The following is a 10,826-nucleotide window of genomic DNA, read 5'->3' as shown; positions in this document are numbered from 1 at the left end:
TTGTTCCAAAAGTTTTAAGGCAAGTTTTTACTTGGAAACATAAATACCCACCACATAAAAATAACTTTAGTATATTTGTTGCTGTTTTTGTTGCTGCTGTGCGATTTATTGATATCAGAAAGCCTATTAGACTCCAACTTCCAAATTTAAAAAATCACTTTTTATTTTAACTTCTTCTCTTGAAAAATAAGGACATTTCTTACTAATTTTAAATCTGTTGAAACCATTGCTATTCTAGAGAGAAGGCAAAATCCTTGGTAATGTTTCTTAAGGGAGGTGGAAGAATGTCAAGAGATCATTAATCGGGATCTTCAAATTTGTGGAGTGTGAGTTTATATTTACCAGAAGTATTATAAAGTCAAAATTACTTCACAACTCCCCTGAAAGTAACTCTCTTTCCCCCAGTGTAATGATTAGGTCAAAAACTCCTGGAGAACAGAAAACCTATCTTATTCACTTTAAATCCCAGGACATGAGCATTATGTTAGGTAGTGGGACTTTTATGTAATGCTGGTGATTATTTCTGATTTCCATTAGTGGTGGTTTTGAATTTAAAAGTCAAAGTAAATAATAATACAGCTGAATAAGCACCTTAGAAATATAATAAAAAATAATAAAAAGAATGGCAGTAGAAAAGGCTGGGACCACTCCTGGCTTTGAATTATGAAGGCATATGAAATAAATCACATAAGTCTTAACACAGGCTTTCAAAGAGAGTATCACTTAAAATGCTATTTGTTTATGAATGTTCATTATATCTTGATACAAGATTGAGATGTGATATACTTATTAAAATGGAGATAGGGATTTACCTTTAAGAAAGAGAAGGTTAACAAGTTAGCTTAAAAAAAATTTTTCACATTTTATCAAAGTAGAAATCTTATATGTAATGTATTATTTGATTTCTGTTCTCCGTAGTATGTAAAATATATGCTGCACACATTAAAACACATGATGGAAATATTTCTGACAAGTACAGTTTTATTAGCCTAAATATATTTATTGCAAATAATAAGCATTCTTGAAGATGCTTCTATAGAATCCAATAGTTCAATTATTGAACATTAAAATATAAGAGATTGATGTTGTTATGTGGCAATTGGCTTGAAACTACTATTATAAAATAAAGCATAATTTGATAATGACTGAGTCAGTGTACAATATAGATCAATGTATCTGGAGGCCATTTAATCCTGACCCTTCAAATTCTACTTCCATATTTGACTAATACTACTTGTCAAAAATATCTACTAGGATGATTTTTTTTTTAAGCAAAGTGTGTCTTTATTGCAATCTCCATTGAAACAGAAAATCTGAAGATCTTGTAGCAAGGATGATTCCATTGGCTTCTAGTCAACAACCAACAGCAATGTGTATTTATATTATTATATATTAAATGCACATCAGCAATGAAGTACAACTTATTTACTTTTCCTTTATTATATACTGGTGCCATTTGGATTCTTCATCTCAATGGCTCTGTATCTGATACTAATGTCTCATGGGCATCATTTAAAGCGACAAGCCTAAAAATTATAGCTCTCCTTCTGTCTATCCCCATAACAGCTAAAGAATCCCACATCTGTTCCCCAGTTTTGCCTGATTAATAAAGATGTACAAAATAGGAATTATCTTCTCCCCCTCAATTGGAAAAGAAAAACAAGGGGATCAGGAAAACTAAACAAATTATCTATGAAACAGAATATTTTTTATCAGCTCAGTGCCGAGAGGAATTAGAACGCTGTTACCATATGGATAGCCTCTAATTTTGATGGTACATCATTTTCTTACAGTTGAAAGAATTCTTTTCTCTTCAATTTTGGAGATGAAAAGAAATACTATTTTCCTAAATTCACACGAATATAAATGGATTGTAGACCTGTGTTTGCCAGTGATCTGCAATAAAGCAATTATGCCTTCATACCGCTGAGCTCTGAATTCTAATTATTTGCCACACAAAAATTACTCTTTTTTTTTTTTTTTTTGCTGATATAGCTTCTATCTTAATGATTCTGAGTTTACTAAAATAGCATGGAGTTTGGTGTAAGGAAAGTAACCAGGAAAACACAAATGAAAAGTATTTTTCCGGCCAAGCACAATGGCTTATGTCTGTAATCCCAGCCCTTTGGGAGGTCTAGGTGGGCAGATCACCTGAGGTCAAGAGTTCGAGACCAACCCAACCAACGTGCCTAACATGGTAAAAACCCATCTCTACCAAATATACAAAAATTAGCCAGGCGTGGTGGTGCATGCCTGTAGTCCCAGCTACTCAGGAGGCTGAGGCAGGAAAATGGCTTGAACCCGGGAGACTGAGGTTGCAGTGAACTGAGATCATGCCACTGCATTCTAGCCTGGGCAACAAAGCAAGACTCCATCTCAAACAATTTTTTTTCCTTTATATTAATTCAAATATTATTTATTGAGTGCTTTTTATGTGTCAGGTATTGGATCAATGAACACAGAATTGAGTGGAGGAAATATTTTGGAAATACTTTGATTAGATTATTTTGCATAATATTAGATTTTATGGATTTCTCAGAATTTATGTACATAATGCCATAGTTAGGCTAATTTCAATTTCTGTTACCTCTACATACAACACAGCAGTGAATATACTAAAATAGAAAACATTTATGCTCATTGCCCAACCATAAGTTCCTGGAAGGGTAATTTTCATTAAGTAGTACACAAATGTTTAAGACATTGGCATTTCCACACAATACTGTTAAGATTCACTTTTCATTGAGAAACATTTAACAGTATGTATACAATTACTGTCACCTTTTACAGCAATCTATCATTCTGTATACATGTCACGTTTAGCAATTTAAAAATGTTCTGGTATCTAGGTTATTCTACATTTGAATAAAAGGTATTCTTGTAATTTATGACAAAGCAAGGAAAACTTTATGGGTCGTGGTTAGCGGAATAGATTGTTGATCTTCCTCAACAATTCAATACAAGTTTTATTGCAATTACAGAAATTGCACCAATAGCCGGAAACTAGTAGAGGAGCTATCAACACTGGCATTAGATTAGGGGCCCTGAGTTCTTTAGGTCCAAACAAATAGACACTGGGACACCTGCTTTCAACAGTGACAGCCAGAGACAAAGTACAGAGAGAACCCAGGATCTAACGCCGCTATAAGTGAGCGTGACATTTTATTATTTCTCCAATATTAGTGATTTTGTTTTGTTTATAAGCTAGTAAAACCACATTTGTAAATAACTTAATTCCATTTTATACAGCCAAAATCTCTCATACCATACATTTCAAATTACCACCGGACAATCGATAAAGTGAGGAGAGCAACGAATGTTCCTAGGACCTCCCCCAAAATGATATGCAGAGGTTACTAAAAAATACAATAAAATCTTGATGGAGCAGATTATCAAAGGTATACATAGCACATAGGTTAAAGCTTTCAACTGAGCAGCTTATCACTGTACACAACAGTTTTTTTTTTTCAATTAGACTTCAGTTACAATAAAAAGAGGGAATAGAAGGAACAAGATGAATCTGGCTTCTCTTTCTTCAAAATGAGTAATGTGTTTTGTTTTCTGTTGCCAACTAATAGCATTGGTATTATCTATATTTTAAATTTTTTAGACAATTAACTGGAGCAAAAAAAAGTTACAATTTTTGTTTTGTTTTATAATTGAACAATAACTCATGAAATACTACTAGGTTGCCAACACACGATGTTCTAACTCCAAGCCCAAAATTCTAAACCTTTGAAATTCTAGCCATCTGGAATTTTTAGCCTTTTAGCAACGGAAGGCTAAGTTCATCTATAAAAATCAGCCAATATTCATGTAATCTCATTAAGGACTGGCTGACATATCTGCTAAGCTGGAGACTGAGATTTGGTGACAGTTCACATTAAGATAAATTGAGTTTGTAAGATGTAATTTTTACTGAAGTACAAGTGCATAAATATCTAAATTCTAAGCTTAATGCTCAGCACAGTAAATTGAGGAAATGTAAGTGGAACTCCATTATAAAGCATTCACTTCTAAATATGCCCAGTTTTCTTGGGGAGAAATGGATGTGTTTGTGCAAAGTCATCCTTTGGTATCCATGGGGAAATGGTTTCAGCACCCCTAGCTGATACCATTATCCATGAATGCTCAAGTCCCTTATATAAAATGACATAGTGTGTATAATCTATGCACATCTTCCTGTTACACTTTACATCATCTCTAGGTTACTTACAATATATAACACAATGTAAATGGTATGTAAGCAGTTGTTATACTGTTTTTTAATTTGCTTTATTTTCAATTATCATATTTTTATTAACTAGATTTTCAATGCAATCCCAGTTAAAATCTCAAAATTTCAGGATATTGTTTTGTGGATACTAACAAACTGATTTTAAAGTTTATATGGAGAAGAAAAAAAATACCACCCCAGAATAGCTAACATAATATTGAAAGAGAACACAGCAAAAAGACTGACATTACCCAATTTCAAAACTTGCTATAAAAACTACAGTAATCAAGACAGTGTGGTATTGGTGATGAAACAGACAAATAGATCACGTAGAATAGAGAGCTAAGAAACAGATTCACGTAAATATGGTTAACTGATCTTTGACAAAGGAGACAAGGCAACACAACAGTGAGATACAAAAGCAATACAATACTATCATCTCTTTAATAAATTGTGCTGGATCTGAACACCCACATGAAAAAATATAAATTTAGATACACATAATCCTCAAAAATTAACTCAAAATGTTTCATAGATCTAAATATAAAATTTATAACTACAAAACTTCTAGAAGAACAAAGGAGAAATTCTAGATGTTCTTGGCTTTGGCAATGGCTTTTAAAATTCAACACAAAGACATGACTCATGAAAAATGTAATTGATAAGCTGAACACCATTAAAATTAAAAGGTTCTGGTCTGAAAACCCTTTTAAGTCATACATCGAAACAAAATATTTGCCACATGCATATTTGATAATGCATTGTTAGCTGAAATATACAAAGAACACTTAAAACTCAACAGTAAGAAAATTAACAAGATTTAAAAATTGACAAAATACCTCAATATTTAGCTCACTAAGGAAGTTATATAGATGGCAGAAAAAGCATATGAAAAGATAATACACATTATTTGTCATTAGGGAATTGCAAGTTAAAAAAACAAGATGCCATTACCCACCTACTAGAACCGTTGAAATCCAAAATAGTAACACCAAATCCTGAGGACGATAGAGAGGAAAAGGAACTCTCACTATTGCTGATAGGAATAAAAGAGAGTAAGTCATTTATAATGGAAAATGACTTGGCAGTTTCTGAAGAAAGTAAGCATACCCATACCATAGGATCCAGTAATTGTGCTTCTTGGTATTTACTCAAATGAGTTGAAAACTTGTGTCCACATGAACACTGGCACATGGATGTTTATAAGAGGTTTATTTGTAACAGCCAAAACTTAGAAGCAATAAAGGTGTCCTTTAGTGTGGGAATGGATAAACTGTGGTACATTCAGAAAATTGAATATTATTCAGCACTGAAAAGAAATAAGCTATCAAGTCAGAAAAAGACAGGGAGGAAACTTATATATGCATATTACCAAGTGAAAGAAGCCAATGTGAAAACACTACACACTGTGTGATACCAACTATATAGCATTCTGGAAAAGGCAAAATGATGAAGACAGTAAAAGGGTCAGTGGTTACCAGGGTTTGGAGGAAAGGAGGGATGAATAAGCAAAGCATAGAAGAGTTTTAGGGCAGTGAAACTATTCTGTATAGTGCCATAAGGCTGTATACATTTCATTGTATGTTTGTTTAAGCCACAGAATGCATAAGACCAAGAGTGAACCCAATGCAAACTATGCACTTTGGGTGACAATGATGTGTCAATGTGGTTTTGTCAATTGTAACAAACTTACCAGTATGGCGAGAGATGTTAATAGTAGAAGAAATTATGCATGTGATGGTGCAGGGGTTATATGGGAACTCTGTACTTTCTGCTCAATTTTTCTGTGAATCTAAAGCTGCTCCTAAAAATAGTCTATTTAAAAGGGAGAAAAAGTGAAATAAAGAAACTAAAACAAAAATTTTAAAAATAAATTTTAAGTCAACACTCACGTATTATAAAAACTCAGCAAAGTAAAACTAGAAAAATATCTCTAATCTAATATTTTAAAATTTAAGCTAATATATTTCACTTAACAAATGTTGTTTTTAATAGTCAATTAAAGAGAAGTAGTCCTAAGACTCCCTTAATACAAGAGATTCTGAAAATTTCTACTTTCACAACACCCTTAGAGTCTTAGTATTTTTTCACCTCACTCCAGGCCAAAGGAAATACCTAAAATAAACTTTATAATGTTATTAGATATTTAAGGCCAAATTATAAGTATTTATACTCTAAAACCTAACAGTAATTTGAAAAACATAATTCACATAAATTGAAAAAAGTCCTTATGTCTGTCTTAAAGACCACAATTACAGAATATATATATATAGTATATATATACATTATATATATACAGTATATATACATTATATATATACAGTATATATATACATTATATATATACAGTATATATACAGTATATATATACAGTATATACATACAGTATATGTATATACAATATATACAGTATATACAATATATATACTGTATATATAATGTATATACACTGTATATATATACTGTATATATAATGTATATACACTGTATATATATACTGTATATATAATGTATATACACTGTATATATATACTGTATATATAATGTATATATACTGTATATATAATGTATATATACTGTATATATATACATTATATATATACTGTATATATAATGTATATATACAGTATATATATATACAGTATATATATATAATAGGTCCCACGTAAGTTTTCAAATCTTGAAACCAGATTTTATGTAAAATATATATATATATAAAATCTACAGTAATCAAGACAGTGTGGTATTGGTGATGAAACAGACAAATAGGTCATGTAGAATAGACAGCTAAGATACATATATCATATATATGATATATATCATATATCACATATATATCATATATATGATATATATATATATACCATACGTATATGATAGGCCCACATAATTTTTCAAATCTTGAAACCAGATTAGATATCACTAACCACATTTGTTGTTCCACACAGATTTTTGACATTTTACTTTTGTTGTTGGTGTGGTTAATCATGGCGACAACAGAAATTCTGAATTATTAAAGGCACGTTGGTATCAAAGGAATGTAACCTAATTTAATATTGAAGCAGAGAAGAATACCAAGCTAGTTGTGTATGAAATATTCAAAATATCTCAAGTTTTGCTGTGTTTCCTATGAAAATTTAAAATATTGTGTGGTGCTTTGGGTAGCTCAGTAAACCATTATGGATTGATGACTGTATACTCCTCACAAGATTTTTTAGTACGAACATTTTACAAAACTTGCTTTATAGTTCCACAAAGGCATATAAATGCACTTTTGAAATATATCAGACAGATGATTAGGAGGTATGTTATTTTAAATATTAATACATTATTATCTAGTAAACTCAAATGGAATATTTTAGTTTGCAACTGCATCAAGTTTTTTAAAATTGTTATTTACTGTTAGATCAAAATCCAGTAATTTGCTAAATACTGAATCATACACACAAACAGATGCACACATAAGTTATATGTATGTACGTGCGTGTATCTGCATGTGCGTATGTTTATATATACGTATATAATTTTTACTTTTAACTCCAGCTCATTCTAGGATATTAAATCAAATACATTTAATAAGGCAAGCAAAAAAGACATCTTGCTCCCCAAGACATAAAGCAAACAAATCAATAAAACCATAAAACAATAAAAATTGGAGTCACTGTTTACTAATATAAAATCACATCTGCTTCTGTAATAAAACAATGTAAAATTTTCTTTAGAAATATGCAAATAGGTCAAACAGTACAGAGTTTGAAAATGTCCTGTGAGTTCTTTTTGAAATCCAAAAATTGTCCTTCTATAAAATTTAAGCTCAGTTGTGACAGAGTGTTGGCTTGCTAAATGAGCCAGGAAAATCTCCCAGGCATGACGTTAAGGCAGAAGATAACTGCCTGCGCCTTCTCTCCCCCTGATCAACAGGTACCTTTATTACTAGTTAATGCTCTTGCTATTCATGTAAGACACAGGAAAAGGCAAGCCTGATTACCACTGCTATGTTTGGAGCCTGAATCTAAGTGACCACTCTTCATTGTGAGTTTATGAAATCTTTAAGAGAAGCTGTGAAAGAATGTAATAAATTTGAGAAATAAAACTGTCTCAAGCACCCCATAGATCCCAGTGGATATAATTTCACAGAACTGAGTTACTGCCCAGGACAGCTAAGACATTCTTAATGCTTCTATGGCTAGCCCAAGATTCGCTGATTTACAGTCCTAGAGGGAATAAAGTCTTCTGGTTAATGCAATGAGGAAGAGACAAAAGCTACACACAAAATTCGTGATTTAATTAATATAGTGTTGTCTGACTTTCTGAATATCTCAGAAACATATCACTAGACATGGAGCTCTTATTTCAATGATTCAAATAGCACCAATGTCAGATAATATCAAATCAAAGTGAAATATTTTAAAGATACTGCAAAGAACAAAAGGAAGTTCTGTTGATTCCTTTAGATATTTTTGGATGTCTGAATGCACAAACCTAACTGCAAATTTATCTTTTAAGCTGAAGTTCACTTATAATTGTATCAGAAACCATAAGCTTTCTGCCATGTTATGGAATTAATGTAAAAAACCCAAGTTATTAATTCCAAAAATATACAACAAAATGTTCACTTCTCGATGAATAGTAATTGATGTTTTTACATTAATTATTCATGTACATATATCCTCCAATATTTTGAAGGACACCAATATGTTACTAGAAATTGGTTTTGGCTACTAATCCAAAACTTACTACTCTATTTTTTTAACTTGATTATATTAGTTCTTTTCAATTCTGTATATTCATCAGTAACATATTCAGTATTCAGGGAGACACAAGATTCATTCTCTCTTTGAGAATCCTTTGTCTTTCCTGACCTGGCATAGTAAAGATGGTGAATTCCATGCTTCAAAGACACTAGCTTCTCATAATCTTATATTACTTATCAATTGTGTTCAAAACCTCCTGACTCGATATGTGTGCAAGCTGCTACATTATCTATTTATTATATTATCTTTTGCAGACACATACACTTACTTTATGTCCATAGTCCCATCTTTCTGTCCAGCCTGTGACCTTGGACTGTTGACTTTCCATGTCCTTTAAGAACTGCGTACTCATTTGAATGGCATAGCCACCCCTTGCTCCGTGTACATTTTTCACCTACCCTAGCTTGGACTCTGGGGAATTAAATTTACTCTAAGTGCTGTCAGAGATCCCTGAGGAGTTCATCTTAGTTCTAGTATAGAGTTTAAATGGCTATTTTTGATGAATTAAATATTTCCTAATTGAATTTATTTCATACTTTAATTTTTCAATGGAAATGAAAATATCTTGCCTGTTTTCAACAGCTTAAGGAATAAAAGGCCCAATTGTGATTATTTTATTTAAATAATTACGATATGAATAGAATATCATTTCATCCTATTATACTTATTATGCTATAGTAAACCAACTCATTCTATCCTTTTAACAGTATTGTGAACTGTCATTGTCAGTATGCCTTTTTATGTACAGACCGTAACTGGATTTGCCTTGTGCTTGTACATGGGAATCATATTGGCCCAAACCTCTTAATGTTCTGTGAGAATTTCAAACTTCCAAATTTTTTGTTAATCCTGGGGACTTGTTGATTAATAACACTAACTGCTCTAAGTCTCTGCTTCTGCAGAATTCATTCTATTCACCATGCAGTTTATCCCATTTATCACTCCGAGTCACCTAATTCAACACTAGCAAAACCCCTGTACTCTCTAAAATTAATGAAAAGCAAAGATTATTTGAGCGTGAGTGACTGTGGAAACTCTAAAGAAATGAAACGGAATTCTATTTCAATTTAATAATTTTCTTCTTGATAGGATTTTTCATTGCTGTATAATACTCATTGCTGCAAAATACTCATTGCTGCAGTATTCTCATTGCTGCAAAAGGCGGAAAATATCTTAGGAAAACAATAGGGAATTTATCTCGATGTTAGACAATGTATATTATAAAAAGTACATGCTTATGAAAAAGAATCAAGTCTTTGAATGTAAAATTTGATTCAATTTCTAAATATAAAAATTAAATCCACCCTAACTGAACAGTTTTCCCTTGGAAAAAAAATAAATCTTAGATAATTCTTACTCTTAAAAAACCTCAAGTCAATTCACCATTCAAAGGATCTCACTGGCTATCTTTCTCCATGGGTGAGTTCCAATCTCGTCTAATCATTCTAAAATAATATTGAATAGCTACTCTGCGCAAGATGCTATACTAGAGCTTTAGATAATTTGATGAATAAAATAAACATGAACTGTACTCTAATGGAAGTTACATTCTAGTGGAGGAAAATAAAAAATCAAGTAGACAATCATGTAATAATATTTTATGTGAGAATAAATGCAATGGCAAATGAATAAGGACGGTGAATACAAACATATGAGGGGTCTTCTTTCTGTACAGTTTAGCACTTTAATTCTGTGTTCTCCTTCCTTTCTTGCTCTATAACTCTCTGTTACATACATTTTTGAGAAAATTTTATAATAACTGGTTGGATGTATATTAGGATTTTTGTCTGTCCAGTCTATTTTTTTTTTTTGACATTTCAATTCCCTGAAGTAAATAATCAGGGTTTGTTCTAAAA

This window comes from Gorilla gorilla, chromosome 18, assembly GCF_029281585.2.
Source record: "Gorilla gorilla gorilla isolate KB3781 chromosome 18, NHGRI_mGorGor1-v2.1_pri, whole genome shotgun sequence".
Taxonomy (NCBI): domain Eukaryota; kingdom Metazoa; phylum Chordata; class Mammalia; order Primates; family Hominidae; genus Gorilla; species Gorilla gorilla.
Note: the sequence above shows the minus strand (reverse complement) of the source record.